This window comes from Camellia sinensis, unplaced genomic scaffold (assembly GCF_055761805.1).
Source record: "Camellia sinensis isolate YWXY unplaced genomic scaffold, ASM5576180v1 Unanchor3, whole genome shotgun sequence".
Taxonomy (NCBI): Eukaryota; Viridiplantae; Streptophyta; class Magnoliopsida; order Ericales; family Theaceae; genus Camellia; species Camellia sinensis.
Genome location: NW_028129178.1, coordinates 7306395 through 7323942, shown reverse-complemented (window position 1 = coordinate 7323942; position 17548 = coordinate 7306395). Strand labels below are relative to the sequence as shown.

At 35.4% G+C, this 17548-nt stretch overlaps 2 pseudogenes across 1 annotated transcript in view; one reads left to right on the top strand and one right to left on the bottom strand.

Annotated features, from left to right (window-relative positions):
• LOC145816220 (cytochrome c1-2, heme protein, mitochondrial-like) overlaps window positions 1-17548 on the top strand; it is a 28682-nt pseudogene that overhangs the window by 6064 nt on the left and 5070 nt on the right. The gene's annotated exons all lie outside the window — the stretch shown is intronic.
• Window positions 9457-17496, bottom strand: LOC114260276 (4-coumarate--CoA ligase-like 9; annotated as a pseudogene).

Here is a 17548-nt window from a genome sequence, read left to right as displayed (position 1 = left end):
CAATATATTTTTTTAGTAGGTTGGTGTCATTTTAAAAAGAGCCAAAGAAATTTTGGTCTAATTTTTGTTGGTTTGTCAAATACATTAAAGTAATTAATTATTTAATATTTTTATCTCTATTTTGAAAATCATAAAAGGAAATTATAATTTTGAAGGTGTTAGGAAGAAGATTGGATTAAAATAACTTATTAAAAGATAAAATAAGTTAAAAGATTCAATAAGGTAAAATATCACATCTAACTTATAATCATTTTATTTTTTCTTTCACAACCAGCTGAGAGGGTAATTTTTGTGAAAATTGGGCCGAGCTATGAGATGGACTTTATGGCCCAAAGTATGAAGGACTGGGTAAAATGGTCGAAAAGTTACTCCGGTCCAAGAGAGATAAAGTTACTCCAGCCCAAGATGATGTAAAGTTACTCCGGTCCGGAAGCAACTTGATATTAGGCCGGTTTCAGAGTTAGTCCGGTCATGACGTAGTGTGGTTAGAACGGTCAGAACCTTGCTACTCGGTAGCTCGGTCTAAACATACCATGGTTTGTACATGAAAGAACCGAGATAGGGAGTAGAAAAGAGAGAACCGAACCAAGGATAGTTCGGCTTACTTTGTAGCTCAGCATAGCCAGTTTTATTTCGGTCATGTTGTAGTTCGGCCATGGTTGGAACCATCTCACTTGGTTTAAGCAGTGAGGGGTGTTGAAGGATAAATATTAGAAGTCCTACTAGGATTGTGCCACACGAAACCTATAAAAGCTCACAAATATCACATTGGGAGAGGTAACACACAACTTTGCTTTCTGAATACACAGAGCTTTTGTTTATTTGTCAAACTTACTAACTTAGGCATCGGAGAGGTTTCCGGCACACACCCGCTGGCTAGCTCGCTCACGTTTGTGTTTTCAGGTGATAAGACGACGTCGTACGGAGGAGCGCAGACTTGGTCAACAGGATTATACGAGAAAGTTTATTTCTTTCCCGTACACTATCCAATTAATTATAAAAAAAAATTCAACTATTTTCTTAAACGAAATTTTTTTAATCAAATTAAAATAATAATAAAAAAATCAAATAGGCTACTTCATTGGTGCGTGTACTTGGAAAAATTGTGTGCGCAACTAGAAGGTAATGACCCAAAAACTCTCTCTCTAGGGTTTTACAAATCGAAGTCACTTCTTCATTCCCAAATCATCATCTTGCGATCTCTGTTGATTCGCTGTTTCCTTGAATGATCGTAGCTTTCGGGGAGAGCGAATCCAGGAAGCTATGACGACCGCAGCTCAGTCTTTCAATGGCAACTTGAAGGCAAGCTTCTCTACTTCTTTGTTTTTTTTTTTTTTAAAAAAAAAAATTCGATCTTTATTCGTTACCGTTCCTCTTGTTTGGCTGCTGAGAAAGCAAAGGAAAATAAATGTATAGAAAGAAAAGGAAATTTGAATTGCCAAGCTTATCTAGCCAAATTGTGACATTTTTGTCATTCTTTGATAAAAGAAATAATTTTGTCTACAATTGAGAATGCATACCAGATGTTTGCGGAAAGTACCGAGTGACTCATGTAATGCTATATTATAATGAAATGATTGAGTTTTGGTGTTCTATTTCATAGTGGGTATGCTTTGATTCTTGGATTTGTTTAATGAGTTAATTTCGAATTTGAGAAATAATCAACTATGCTTTTTCATGCCTAAAACAATTTTAAACATACTCAGCATGATACGTGCCTAGCTTTTCAAACATTCAGGATTTTCTTTTCTGCCTGCTTTACTATCCTTGAAGTTAGCTTCTAAGCTGTCCTGAACTCCAAAGACATAGTCATTATTTTCTTCTCTTGCATTTATGTTTTCAAGCATTGATGCATTGCAATGTGTTATTCACAGTGTCTTGAGATGCCCAACTGTCCCATCTATGTGGAAAGCACAGATGTTTGCTACCAACTTTATTTTCTTTTAAGTCGTGATTAAATAATAAATGTCACTTGTCATATAGGTCCTTGGGAGGTTAGCATCTCAAATATCTACTGTGATTCAAGGCAAGGATAAACCAACATATGCACCTAATTGTGATGATGGGGATATGTGCATTGTGTTCAATGCGAAGGATATTTGTGTCACAGGAAGGAAACTTACGGACAAGTTTTATCGCTGGCATACTGGGCAAGTAACCAATTTTCTAGTGCTGACTTCTTATTGCATGAAAATGAAATATTTCTGTCTGGTTTTCTTACCCCATTTAAATTTATAATAAAAATGTGTTAAGAATCATAAGATTGTATTTTGGTGCTGTGGAAATCTGCTATGACTTTCTCTTAGCAAGTTCTAATATATAGATTGATTTAAAACACGGACTAGTCAAATGCTGAAAAAACATTAGTAAATGACTGTCATAGTATGACATCATTTATGCAGTTAACCAAATGTCCCAACTTTATGTATTTTTTGTGTAGAATTTCTATCTTAAAAATGAACTATTTTGGCTCATAGGTACATTGGCCACCTCAAGGAAAGAAGTTTAAAAGATCAGCTGGCAAAGGATCCTACAGAAGTTATTCGCAAAGCTGTCCTACGCATGCTTCCAAGAAACAAATTGCGTGATGTAAGTGCTATTGCAACCTCTTTCCCTGTTACAAGAGCTAATTAAATCCATTTGAAATTTCGGATCTAGTTTTTCTTTCAACTAATTGGATTTTGTTTTGTTACTTTCTTGACCTCTCAAGCTGCCTTTATAGAATAGCATCATGTGTTCATAATTTATAGAACTACAGGGAAATATATTATTTGATTATTTGAAATTGCATTTGTAGTAATTCATTTTTGCATTATATTTTTTGAGTGATCTATTGTGATTATCACAGACTTTGATATTTGGTCCTTATTCGCTTGGCTCGGGCCACGTGGCTGACTTATTGTTAAAGTCAGAGAATAAAGAAAGTACAAAGTACGCTAAGGCATCAAAACATAAGAAAAGGAAGAGAAAAATTAATCACAACTACAAATAACAGACAATTTCCAATCTCTAGAAATAAAAAAACAAAGGCATTCTTTTAAAGATATTGATATTGAAACCCAAAAAGGAGACAAGTAAAAAATCTTCCCCTATAGGTCTGCAACTTATTTAAACTTATCATTAAAAATCTTGTATTTCTTTCTGTTCTAACTGAAAGCACAACACAAATCACACTATTCCATAGGACTCGGGGCTTCTTAGTGGAACCAAAACCTCTATAGTCAACAACGAGCGTTTAGGTGCATGAAGCCAGAAATACCCAATACACAGAAATATATTACATTTTTGGACCAAAATACTAAATTAAAGCTATCCAGAGTGATCCAAACAGTTTTTTTAATTTTCCTAATGAAGAAAAGCATTGACTAAAATATATTAATGCTAAAAACAATGGAATTTTTACAGTAGAAGATCGAAGAAACTAGGGACATAATGCATCAATAGTTCAACTATTGTAGGATGCACTTAGAAATGTTTTAGATGATTAATTTGGCCATAAGAAAAATTGAAAAATATAAATGCATTTTAGTAGATATGTATAATTGATTTCTAATTGTTGATAGAAAATCAGACTCTTATCTATAAGTAGCTTGATGTTCACTTCAGTTATACCATTGTATAAGGCTACTCCCACTACACCGCATTAGCATGTAGTGTACAGTGTGGAAGGATTTTCTTAATTTGTTACGGTTTTCTAGGGAAAGAGAATAAGGAATTAGAATCTCGAGCTTGTATACCTACATGTGTGTTTCTGTATAAGATATATCTAGTAATAAGTCAGTTACAATCATATTTGGGATTGGGTTTTTACAGATTATGTCCTGCTTCTATAAGGACTGAAGCCTTAAAGAAGATAAGAAGCAATGGGAAGTGATTGTGGGTCCACTAGCAAACTGAGATATTTCCAATTATACTGCTACAGTTGACACATCTAAGATTAATTTTGATTTCATAAGTTTGTTTTCTTACTATATCTGGCTCTGTCATTTGTCACAATCAGATCTATTGGCGTACCCCAAATAAAATCCTTTTAGCCTTTCCTCATCTGTAGTGTCGACAAGTAATCTCAATCATTTTTAATGAATTTATGTCCAGTCAGTGTTATGTATTTTGATTAATCTCATTAGGAACACAAGTGGCTTCATTGTTCATTAAGTCTATTTTTGTATTCAAGCATTAGATAAATGTGTATTTCTTACTTCAGACTTTTAGTTTGGAGAGATTTGGTTAAAGGTTTCATCAAATTTCGAATCAAATTTGAATTGCATTGGAAGGTATTGCATTAACCATTGATCTCCGTTTTAATTGACATTCATTGGGAGCTTACGCATAAGTTGTAACTTGTAACTAATGCAAGCCGTTTTGAATAAGCAAATCAGCTTATTAGGGGATTGGCAAATAATGAGACTAAGTGAATTGATTAAGTTGGGCATAACGATATGCATGCATCATCTAATTCGAGAAATGAATAGAGCCCTTTAATCTCACTTCGATTATTATTTGAAGTATCGATATCAGCCATCAGGAAAAAAGATTTTGTCTAATTAAATTTTCTTTTATCCATTATCTCTTATTTGGGATAAATATAAAATTATTGATAATCTTATTATTTTTGCAATTAGTACAGGTTAGAATTCATAGTTTCTTGGAGAAAACTAAGATGTACCAGAGAAAGAAGATTGTAGCTCCAACTGAAGAAAGCTTTCGTAAGGATGTTGAGATACGAAGGAAACGTGTAAAAAGTTTGATCAGAAGAAGAAAGATACTTGAGGTGCAAAAGCTGGTGAAAGATGAAGAAATTAAGCCTTGGGGTCGTGACACACAGGCTAAGGTTTGTGGCCATCAATATTTATTCCTTCTGAAATGAATAAGTGATGGGTATATATATATCTCTTTATGTTCTATAGTTACTAATTATTTTCTTTTTCTAATGTAATACAGCTAGGATGTCGTCTGATAGAATTATTAACTGAAACAGCTTATGTACAGCCTCCAGTCAACCGGTTAGCAGATAGTCCACCTGATATTCGACCTGCATTTAGGCACTTATTCAGAATTTCAAACGATCCTGGGTGAGCATGTAATTCTTTGCATCAGTAATTCATCTTCAAAGCACTGGACCTTGTCTGACTAATTCATGGTCCGTGATATGCTAATATTTAGACAGATCATTAGGCCAATTCTTGGTGGGGATATTGCCTAAGCAGATGAATTTTGTTTGATGACTGATGCTTAAGTTCCACATTTCATTTGTTTGTGAACCAAGCGCATAATTAGGAGAATCAGAAGACGGAAAATGATACCTGTACTCCTGAAGGAAGCGATCGTCGTCGAGATCGGGATCGTCCTCGAGATCTTCGAGTTGTTCTTCGGTCCTATCATCGATCCAGGCTTTGTCTTTGTGTTTAGAGTCTTCGTCCTCGGCGGGCGTGAAAGATGGGGGCTTTAATGCAGGGGGCTTCGGAGGGAGGTTTCCCAATTTTCTCTGAATATCGTCCCATTGAGTCGAAGCTCCTTCCACGTCCTTGTACACGAAGTGATAGTTCGCCATTTTTGAATCTCCGATCAACCCTCTCTCTCTCGAGATCTGCTTCGATGAAGTTCGGTGTGTGATAACGAATTACGGGCTTGCAAATAAGTGGGCCAAAGGCCTATAACCATCCCACTCAGGGCATAGTGTTTTAACGGTGCAAGGATCCTCCGTGCTCAAATAATTCTATTCTCTATTTTAATTTATTCACAATTAGTCGATATGTTTTGAGATTTTTATATTTTAAAATTTTCATATGATCTGATGGTTGTAAGTAAATTGGGATAGAAGACATGATTATTTGAGAATAGAGGATTATTGTAGATTTTAACGAATTACAAGGGAAATATTATGGTGTGCATGTTATATGCGCTCTATCATAATATGTATAATTTCGTCATAAATTGATATAATCAAATCATAAATTTTTAAACATTTTGTTACGCTAATTTATGACAATGTTATAAAGTTTTTGATTAATATTATGAAATTTTATATAAATTTATATATTTTTGTGATAGGATGTATATAGTTTCCCTGCTTTTGATACTTGATTGGTTATGCTATAGCATATCTAATTATTTCATTAAATTCAAATTTAATAATAATAAAAAATTGGTCGTGCCTCATTTTGTCGACTTTATATCAAACTAAGAATGAATCAAATTTTTAACAAAAATTATTTATTATAATCTCATGAAATTTAAAAAGAGATAGAATTTGAGATATTTATTTATTTATTATTATTATTATTATCAAAAGAGTATTGCTAAAGAAATAGAAAATTTACACACGCTTCTATTTCAATTTAGCGATGTGGCTTCCTTAGGTTGTCTTATATTAAAATAAAAAATTCATTAAAATGACTTTTATTTTTCAAAATATTATTGTCACATTACCTTTGTGATAAATTTTATATAAATTTTTTGTTGAGGGTAAATTACAGAAATGGTCTCTATAATTTATCCGTGGTTTCATTTTGGTACCTGCACTTCTAAATGTATTAATTTTGCCATTGCAGTTTAATTTTTGGCTCAAAATGATCCAATAGTTAACAGTGGTTAGACTTTTGGACGGAAATTTCACGCGTGCAAAACACGCACAAGACTTGCACAGTCTCTATATTTCATTATTTTTATTAATGAACAATTTTGACTTTCTTGACTATTTTTGCAACAATTTAATTTGTTCTCTAATATCGTCACTCTAATTTAACTCATTTAATAGGTGTTTTATTTAATTTCATTATTTAATTATTATTATTTTTTAAAATAAATTTATTTAAAATTTTAATTAAAAAATAATATATTTTTTTATTGATATTTTATTTATTTTATTTTTAAAAATAAATTTATTTAATTGTGTAAAAAATAAAATAAAATAAATTTTTATTTAATCTAACTAAAGATATGTTTAATATTGCTATTACTTAGTTAACAATTGAAAAATTGTAAAATAGTCTTCTGCACACTTATCATTATCCAGTCCGTTCAACCAAATATTAGATTCACTAGAAATAGTCCTTTCCAAACATCTAACCCATGAGAAAACAAACACGGGATATACATCCAATCCAACCAAATAGTCCGGGGGATTCAGAGTCTCAGGATTCGAGTCTAATAGATTCTATTGCTCTCTTTTCTAATTGTTTGCTAAGTAATAGCATAAAGGTAAAATAGACGTTTCACACATTAGTAGGGGTGTTCGCGGATCGGTTTTGTGCGGTTTGCGGTTCGGTTTTGACCCGCCCGCACCTATGCGGTTTGGGAAAAAGTCAACCCGCAACCGCCCGCAGTGCGGTTTGCGGTTTGTGCGGATAGGGTTTGCAAATGTGCGGGCGGTTTGCGGTTTACACTTTTTTTCTTTAAAAATTAATTTTCGAGTTTTTTTTTCCCAGTGAATTTAGGCATCAAATTCATTTTATATATTTGTGATAACAATTTTTTGATGAGTTTACAAATAAAAGTTGAATATCAATGCATTAAATGAAAGTACCCAAAACAAAGAGACCTTACACTAGCATTTTTGCTATGAAAAAAATGTATATCAATGCATTAAAGGTTGTACTCAATTAGAATTGCTAGTTCAGTAATCAATAATCAAACTATAAGTTCCATCGACCATTAGAAGGAAAATTTTATTAGGAAAAAGTGGATGAATCATTAATGAAAATCATATAAGAAACCAAGTTTAGGACTTGATAATTCTACGGCATTAAGAAAGTTGAGAAATACTTAAAAATAAGGATCCTAGTGTCATAGATAATATAATGGTGTTCCTGTAAAAGTTACAAAGTTGGTATATAAAAAGTAATAATAATAATAATAATAATAATAATTAAAGTGCGGGCGGTTTTTGCGGGTTGCGGGTTTAAACCGCGACCCGCCCGCAACCCGCAAATTTGTTATATTTCAAACCGCATCCGCCCGCATTATATTTGTGAAACCGCCCATTTATATGCGGGTTGGGCGGATTGGGCGGTTTGAGCGGTTCGGATAAACCGTTGCCCACCCCTCCCATAGGGTATCAATCTCATGGGAATAATCTCACCCTTCCCAGAATTGTTTAGTCCCTCACATGAGAGATATGGAGTTCGGCCGAACTGCATGTTCAATGGCCTAAATTATTAATAAAAAATAATTTATTAAAGCAAACAATGGACTAAATTAATAATTTAAAAATAATTTAAATGAACAACAATTTGAATCAAACGATGGATAAACAATAAAAAATATAAATTATAAAGTCATAATTTTTAATTTAATATTTTTAATTAAATTAAATTTATAATTTATGTTTTTTTTATTAATATATAATTTTAAATTAACAACACTAAAAATATAATTTATAAATGTCTATATTTTTTACTAATATATTTATAAATGCCTATTTTAATAATAAATTATTTTTTATTAATAATTTCGTCTGCCGAATATGGAGGATATAGAATCCGACCTAACTCCATATCCCTCATATGAGGGACTAAACAATCTTAGGGGGGGTGGGATTATTTTCATAGGATTGATATCCTATGGGACCAATGTGAGAAATGTCTATTTTATCGTTATGCTATTACTTAGTAAACAATTAGAAAAGAGGGGATTAGAATCTTGAATCTTGGGACTGTGAATCCTCCGGATTATTTGATTGGATTAGATGTGCATCCCGTGTTTGTTTTCTCGTGGGATTAGATGTCTAGAAATGACTATTTTTAGTAAATCTAATGTTTGGTCAGACGGACTGGATAAGGATAAATGTGCAAAAGACTATTTTACTATTTTTCAATTGTTTACTAAATAATAGCAATATTAAACATACTTTTAATATTTTAATTATTTTTAGCTAGATTAAATAAAAATTTAATTTATTTTATTTTTTAAACAATTAAATAAATTTATTTTTAAAAATTAAATAAATAAAATATCAATAAAAAAATAATTAAATAATGAAATTAAGTAAAACATCTATTAAATGAGTTAAATTTGAGTGATGATATTAGAGAACAAATTGAATTGTTGCAAAAATAGTCAAGAAAGTCAAAATTGTTCATTGATAAACATAATAAAACATAGAGGTTGTGCAAGTCTCGTGCATGCCTTGCACGTGTGAAATTTCGGTCAAAAAATCTAACGACTGTTAATTATTAGACCATTTCAAGCCAAAAACAAAATTGCAGGGGCAAAATTGATACATTCAAAAGTACAGAAACCAAAATGAAACCACGGGTAAACTATAAGGACCATTTCTGTAATTTGCCATTTTGTTTATATATCAATCAAAAAGAGATCGGCTACATACATGCGTAACATGATGTACTTGCATGCATCAAGTATTATTTATCGAGCCAATGATCTAAATATTTTGTGTACATTTTAGATTTAAAATGTTTTTTTAAAAAAAAAACAAACACAAACAAAAGTTGAAGATCACAGCTTAGAAAAAGTCGGCGGGATAGCAATTTTTCTCAGCTCTTTTCTCAGTATTTTTCCAGCTGGGCTTTTGGGTATTGAATTAACAAATGCTACACGCCTAATTTTCTTGTAGGGTGCAACCTGCAATTATTATGAAGAAAAGAGTATCAGACCTAATGTATGCCATTTTGACAATTTATCAATCAGATTAGTCAAAGGTTGAACCAAATATGCATACATTTTAAGATCAATCTTTGGCTTTGTGGATCAGTAGCTGATAAAATCATGCATAAGGGGTTAGTCAAGTTGTTTATTGAATCGTGACAAGTGTGCTTCATGAAACGTAAGTTATAAGTTTGAATTTCATGAAAAGTTTGATTCTCTTAATTTTAAAAGTCTGTATTCGATAATCACTTATTGCTGATGTTAAAAAGTGGAAAAAGAAATATATTTTTTTTATTGGAATTTATCACTAGAATGATATGACTCTAGTATTTTTATAATTAATAAGTATAAAGTGGTAGGCTCACTGTGGCATCATATCATTTTGTATAAGTTTTTTTTTTAATATATATTTTTTTGTTTGTATATATAACATTGCTCATAGAACAAATATGGGAGAGAGAGAGAGAGAGAGAGAGAGAGAGAGAGAGAGGCACCAGCTTAGCAACAAAATCCATGACCTGTGCTTCATTGAGGTTGCTTTGGGGATGCCTTACCACAAAAGCCATGGGTACTTGACCAACTTCTTCGTCAGGGTATCTGTGAAGAATTTTATGATTCAACTTCCAAAATTTAGAAACTATGCAAAAACAGCAACAAACAAGTCCTTTGTATTGTATTGAATTCTGCAATGGCTTTATATTCTTATTTCAAACAAGTAATGACAAGTGTAGAGACTCAATACTCATGTCAAAACACTTGAAATTGTCTTGACTAAACTATCAAAAGTGGAGACCCATTTTGAAGCTCAGTGCAAATTTCAAAGATCAATAATTTTGTTTCCTATTAAGCTCAGCGCAAATTGTTTTTTTTTTTTCTTCCTAAGGGGATTTAAATGACCACCCTCTCACCTGCTAAAATAAAAAAATGTTATATATCACTCAAATTTTTTGTCACTATTTTATATCACGTGACATAAATACTTATGATGAAAAATGATAGATTTTATTATTTTTTTATGATGATTGATATGAAATATAAAATTGTAAAAAAAATATTCATTTTCCAATTAAAAAGGCGTGATATACGCGAACAAGTAATACGAGGCTTACGGTACAACTGCAGCATCTACTATCTCAGGGTGGGATTGAAGCAGTTGTTCTAGTTCAGCTGGAGGAACCTGCACAATAATTTAGCACTTGAAAAATGTATTTGTATCCAGTTTTAATTAACAACTGAAATAAATAAATGAATTAAGAGAGAGATATACTTGGTAACCCTTGTATTTGATTAGTTCCTTCGACCTATCAACAATAAAAAGAAACCCTTCATTGTCAATATAACAAAGATCACCCGTTCTTAACCACCCATCTGCCAGTAATGTTGCGGATGTTGCCTCCTTATTACCAACATAACCTACAATTATAATGTCAATAGTATTTGTTTATTAATATTTCAACTCATGGCCTCCAAATATAGCCAAGAATTGAATTATATAAAAATCTCGAGGCAAATTTAATGACTGTAAGGTTGCGTTTGGATTAGGATTTATATTTGATTTAGCTTTTATTTGATTCATCTTATTTGATAAGGGAATATTAGAAGGAGGAAAAGGTTAAATTAGGCCCAAATGTGGGGTCGTCACCTTTCATAACCATGGGTCCTCTGATCCAAAGCTCCCCTCAGTTGCATGGAGGCAAAGCAATTCCAGTGTGCGGTCTACAATCTTGGCTTGACAGTTTCTTAGAAGCCTCCCCACTGAGCCCCAACGTTCACATTCCTCTGGAGTCACTGCTCGGAACGCTGTCCCAGTTGATTCAGTCAATCCATAACCCTCTGCATTTTGCATCAAAATCAGTTAGTACACTATTCATAACTTCTTGTCATTACTTCATAGTTCTCCACTTTCAGGCGTGGATGAAGCCGGATCACATTGTTTGGAACAATTACAAATTCTATCTAATTATTTTAAGAAAAATGATATATAAATTTACTTTTAATTGGTAATTGTCAAATCTAACTTATTGACATGTGAGTGAAATGGACATTTTTACTCATTTTTTCTTTAAAAAAACATATATAAAGATAAGATTGTTTTTGAAAAAATATAGACAATTTTATTTTTATAATATGTTTGTAAAAAATTTATGTATATGAATAGAATTTTACTAGTATTTTGATTATTAACTTTCAAACCTATAACAAACTATGATCATAGTTATTCAAAACCTTGAAAGTACGAGGTTTGTCGAATTATTTACTCAGGATCTCGAAATTAGTTGACATACACGTAAGTAAACCTAGACACTAGATAATTTATGAAAAAAAAAAATTATGACCGAAGTTGACAAGGGTGTTTGGGAACACTTAAAAAAGCTACATCTTTCTTTGAATTTTGTTGTTTTTAGCAATTTTTTTTCAAAATTATGTCAATTTTTTTTTTATTTTTCTAATATGTATTGTGGAGTTGAATATAAAAAATTAAAAAAAAAAAGGTTTTTTGTTTATTTATTTATTAAAAGAGTAAAATTTTTTTGCTTAATTTTGAATTTTTTAGTTCATCCGCATGTCTGAAAGTTTAAACTTTTTTTAAAAATTCACTCTAAAAAAAAAAAACCCAAACAAGCAAAATCCAAAGCAAGCACGAACTCAAAACTGACCTGCAACAACCGCACAAATGGAAACTTGGCCTTAAACGCAGCAATCACCTCCTTCGCCAACGGAGATCCACCGCACCCAATACCCTCCAACGACCTCAAATCATACCCCTCCGCCACATCTTCCTTCGCCATCGCCACCACCATCGGCGGAGCCGCGGCAGCATTCGTCACCCTAAACTCCTCCACGACCCTCATCATCTTCCTCAAATCAAACCTCTCCATCACCACCACCGTCTCGCTCACCGCCACCGACTTCAAACTGTTAAAAAAGCCGTACACATGAAAAAATGGCATCGTCTACAACAGCACCGGCGCCGAATCCCTCTCCTCCACCCGCTGCACATAATAGCTCGCAACAGCAGCTATCAGATTCCGGTGAGTCAGCATCACTCCCTTAACCTCTCCGGTCGTCCCCGACGAGTACATGATCGCCGCAATGTCACTTTGACTCACTTCCACTCGGCTGGGTTCCCGAGTTGAACTCGTCATCATTGACTCGAACTTTAACGAGTCAATGAGAATCGTTCCAAATTGGAGATTTGGGAGTCTGGAACAGGTTGTTGACGTGGCGAAAGCGATCAGCTGGCAAGGAAAGAAGTTTAAAAGATCAGCTGGCAAAGGATCCTACAGAAGTTATTCGCAAAGCTGTCCTACGCATGCTTCCAAGAAACAAATTGCGTGATGTAAGTGCTATTGCAACCTCTTTCCCTGTTACAAGAGCTAATTAAATCCGTCGATCTAGCTATCTCCAGCAACGACGCCCCTGTGAGTTTTGTCTCTCATCATTTTCTGGCCAAACTGAAAGCTTTCACGATCTGCTCTGTTACATCGTATCTCATTAGGGTTGTGTGTCGTATCTTATTCCTCACATCACATGTATTCGCAATTTCAGATGAGAAAACACACTATTTTTGTTTACTGGTCAACGTCAACCTTAAATACTGTCGATAAATAACATGTCTGATAGCCATTTTTTTTTTCCTCCCTTATTTTTCTTTTTCGTGGGTTCTGAAGGTGGAAATTCACCATCTATTTAGGGTGCGGAAGGCAATTCATCGTTGAAGCTAATGTACGGAATTGGTTTTTAGGATCCAATCAAGTCTCATAATTTGTAGTGTTATGGATGTGAATTTCTACAGTGGTATCTTTTATCAACAATGATTTAGACCACTAAAAAATACACCACTAATAGCACTAATGCATTGGGAATGGTAAAAAAAAAAGGAAAAAAAAAGAAACAAGGCATAGAAAGTGGGCGGGACCCACTGCCACATCATTAGTGTTCATTCTAGTGCTCCATTTCTAGTGCTCCCAAGCATTTTTCATCTTTTATAACATGATATTAAGGTGTCGTTTGGTAACACTTACGTTTTCAGTTTTCTGTTTATATTTACAAAAATTTTAAAAACTCAAATAAAAACTTATTTGGTAAAATTTTTGATTTATAAATCAGTGGTCTCAGTTTATAAATTTGGCCAAAAAATGAAAACACAAAAAATGTGTTTCCATTTTGAGTTTTTAGTTTTTTTTTTTTTTATCACCCAACATTAGCCACCACCCGCCAACATTTTCCACCACCATCTTCCGCCACCACCACCCACCACCTACCACCCACCACCCACCCTCCACCACCACCTGCCACCACTACTCACCACCCACCTGCTACCACCAGCCACTACCCGCCACCACCACCACTCACCAGCCACCACTCACTTGCTACCTACTCGCCACCACCACCCACCCCTCGTCATCACTACCACCACCACCCACCCACCCACCTCTCGCTACCACCACCACCACCACCACCACCACCCACTTGTCATCCACCCGTCACCACCCACCACCTGCCACTACCATTCACCGGCCGCCGCCACCACCACCCGCCACTTACTTGCCACCACCACTCACTACCCACCTACCACCACCATTCACCACCTGCCATCACCAGCCACCCACCACCACCAGCCACCTGTCACCCACCCGCCACCACCACCACCATCACCCACTACCCACCCGCCACTCACCCGCCGCCACCACCCACCCACACCACCACCACCACCGCCACCACCCACTCGCTACCACTTACCATCCGCCACCGTCACCCACCCACCCACCCACCACCACCACCACCACCACCACCACCCGCCACCCACCTGCCACCACCACCACCACCACCCACTCGCTACCACCTACCACCCGCCACCGTCACCCACCCACCCACCACCACCACCACCACCACCACCACTGCCCACCACCCGCCGCCGCCGCCGCCCCCACCACCACCACCACCCACTCACTACCACCCATCACCTGCCACCGTCACCCACCCACACACCCACCATCACCATCCACCCACCACCACCCGCCACCCACCCGCCACCGCCACCACCACCACCACCACCCGCCACCCGCCACCGTCACCCACCCACCCACCACCACCACCCGCCACCCACCACCACCCACCATTGGCCACTCACCACCCACCACCCACCACCACTTGCCATTCGCCATCCACCATCCGCCATCACCCACCACCCGCCACCACCACCTTTCACTCACTACCACCCACCACCGTCACCCGCCCACCACCCGCCACCCACCACCACTTGCCATTCGCCATCCACCATCCGCCATCACCCACCACCCGCCACCACCACCTCTCACTCACTACCACCCACCACCCGCCACCGTCACCCACCCACCGGCCACCACCACCCACCGGCCACCACCGGCCACCACCAGCTACCCACTACCCACCGTCACCACTTTCCACAACCGTCTTCCGCCGCCACTTGCCACCACTTGCCATTTCTCACTCTTTTTTATATTTTTAAAATTTTTTAAACATTTTGTCAATTACCAAACGCGTTTGTAGTTTATGTTTTTCTAAAAATAAACAAAAATCAGTTTATAAAATTTTTATAAATATAAACTGAAAACGTAAACGTTACCAAACACACCCTAAATGTCTGATTTTGACATGGATTATGGTTTTGAATTCTGTTTTGTTTGGTGTCTTGGTTTTCTGTTGGAGGGGATATTAGTTTTTCATTTTGGGTTTTAGCACTATTCAAGCATTGTTTTTACATTATGGAAATTTGTACATGATTGTGTAAGGTGAAAAGACAATCTTGCTAATGTAAGGTGAAGAATTGAATGAAAGATAGATTGAGGAACAAGTGCGATTGCTAAAAGTTATGAATCAAGGAAGAGGAAGGATAAAGTAAAGAGAGATGGGTTAAGGCATTTTATGTTCCCAGGACATTAAGAGTAGCACTTACTGATGTGTCTTTATTGTATCTTACCATGAGATGAGGGATGTAGAACTAAAGGACTCAGATGATCTTCTTTAACTTCAAGTGTTTGCCGAAAATGTACGAGTACATCACTTATATACTATGAAACATGGGTGCAGGTATGATATGGGTACGTTGATACTGCAAATTCTTAAAAATGTAGGCTACGGGTGAGGCTGGGGTATGTCAATTTATTTAATATATATATATATATTATATAAATTTATAGCTAAACATCCAACATACAAATCATAAGTTTCAATATCAAAACTAAAAAAAGAATAATTTATCTAAAAAATTATATAATTCTTTATTTTTATTTTTTGATTGTCTAAAACAAGATGCAAAAGAGAGTAAAATCATGACTCATGGATAGAGGGTGTTAGAAATAAATTACTTGATATTTTCAAAATTGAAAAAAGAATAATAAAAGTTGCAATAAATTCTAGCAGAAGTTAAAAAAAATAAATAAATAAAATTATTTTGCCATACTCATGACGTACCCAAATGTATTTATTGTACCCGCATGTATTTGGCGTACCCGGTACGTGTACCGCTGTATCGGTACGTGTACCGCTCTATCGGTATGTGTACCCGCACTTGGTAAGTATCCGATACTTATACGGCATCATTTTTGGAGTACCCGTGTTTCATAGCTTATATAGATGACCCCGTGTAGACTCAAGTTTGGGAAACCAGGAAACTTGGGACATAAACTAAGTAACTTGGGATATAAACTAAGTGAATTTGGAAGCAAGCAATAGCTAAAACTTAAACGACTTAAAATGGTTGATACTATGAGGCCTAGTTGTGTGTACTCTATATTCAGCTCAGCTAGGTTTAACCAACTCTTAGCTTGCCTTGTCTTCTAAAGTTCACTGCAAGAGTGCTGCTGAGGCAATGGAAAAATCCTGTGCTGGTGATGTGTACGAAGGCAGGAACTCACGAGAGATCCTTTGAAGCTAGTAGCTACTATTCACTTTGTGATTACATTCTTATTTTGGAATGTGTAATTACACCACCTCTTAGATGACTAGGGCTCTATATGTGATTTTATTTTATTTTTGTGGTCATGGTCAAGACCATATATATGATTTCGTCAGCCTTTCCTCCCAACTTTCTTCTTTTTCTACCTCTAGGCTCTTAACATTGTGTTTGGGACCAAATCTTTTTAGAATTGTAGATTTCAAAATGGGAAAGGAAAAGAAAACGTTTCTAAGGAATTCCTTTTGTGTATGTGTGTGTATGTGTTTGTGTTTAGAACTAATTGGAATTAGAAGGAAACTATTCCATTCTTTTGTTTGGTTTGATCAGGAATTGGAAAGGAGTTTTTTTGTTTGTTGAAGATCATGCCCTTATTAGCTAGTAGGGAACTTATAAAAAGAGAGTGTATTATGGGTATATGGGATTAGATAAGATTTTATAATTCTAATTTCCTTTAAATTCAGCCATTTCATTGGATTTCAAGACTTCTTTATTTTGCTTTCCCCCTTCCCCATTTTAGATTCCGTTCATTCCAAACATATTGAATTCCATTTTGAAATGCCAATGCCATCAAATTCTGTCAAATCCCACAATTCCAAACACACTGCAAGACTCAACTTCTCATTGTTTGCAAATTTTTCTTGGCATCTGACTTTCAGAGCTGTCAAATTTTGGCGGCTTAGCTTTGTATATGTGGTTTATAAGAGATAGTTGCTGCTGAAAAGTAGAGATTTTGCTTTGCGATATGCATAAAATTGTCCACATACCATTAAATACAATGAAACTTCGCTAAACCAAGCCTTTTTTGCAGTGTCTTGTTTGATTGGTTGGGGGTAAAATTTATTATCTGGTCACTACTTTGCCCTTTTTGGGCGTATGGATTCATCTCCCATGCTTCTCAGTGATGCCTCCAATCTTCTGATAAAGTCAATGTTGAGCTCTTCCAGATCCATAGTTTTTGTTTATTTTCATTAAAATTGTGTTTCTTTTGGTGAACAAATCAAC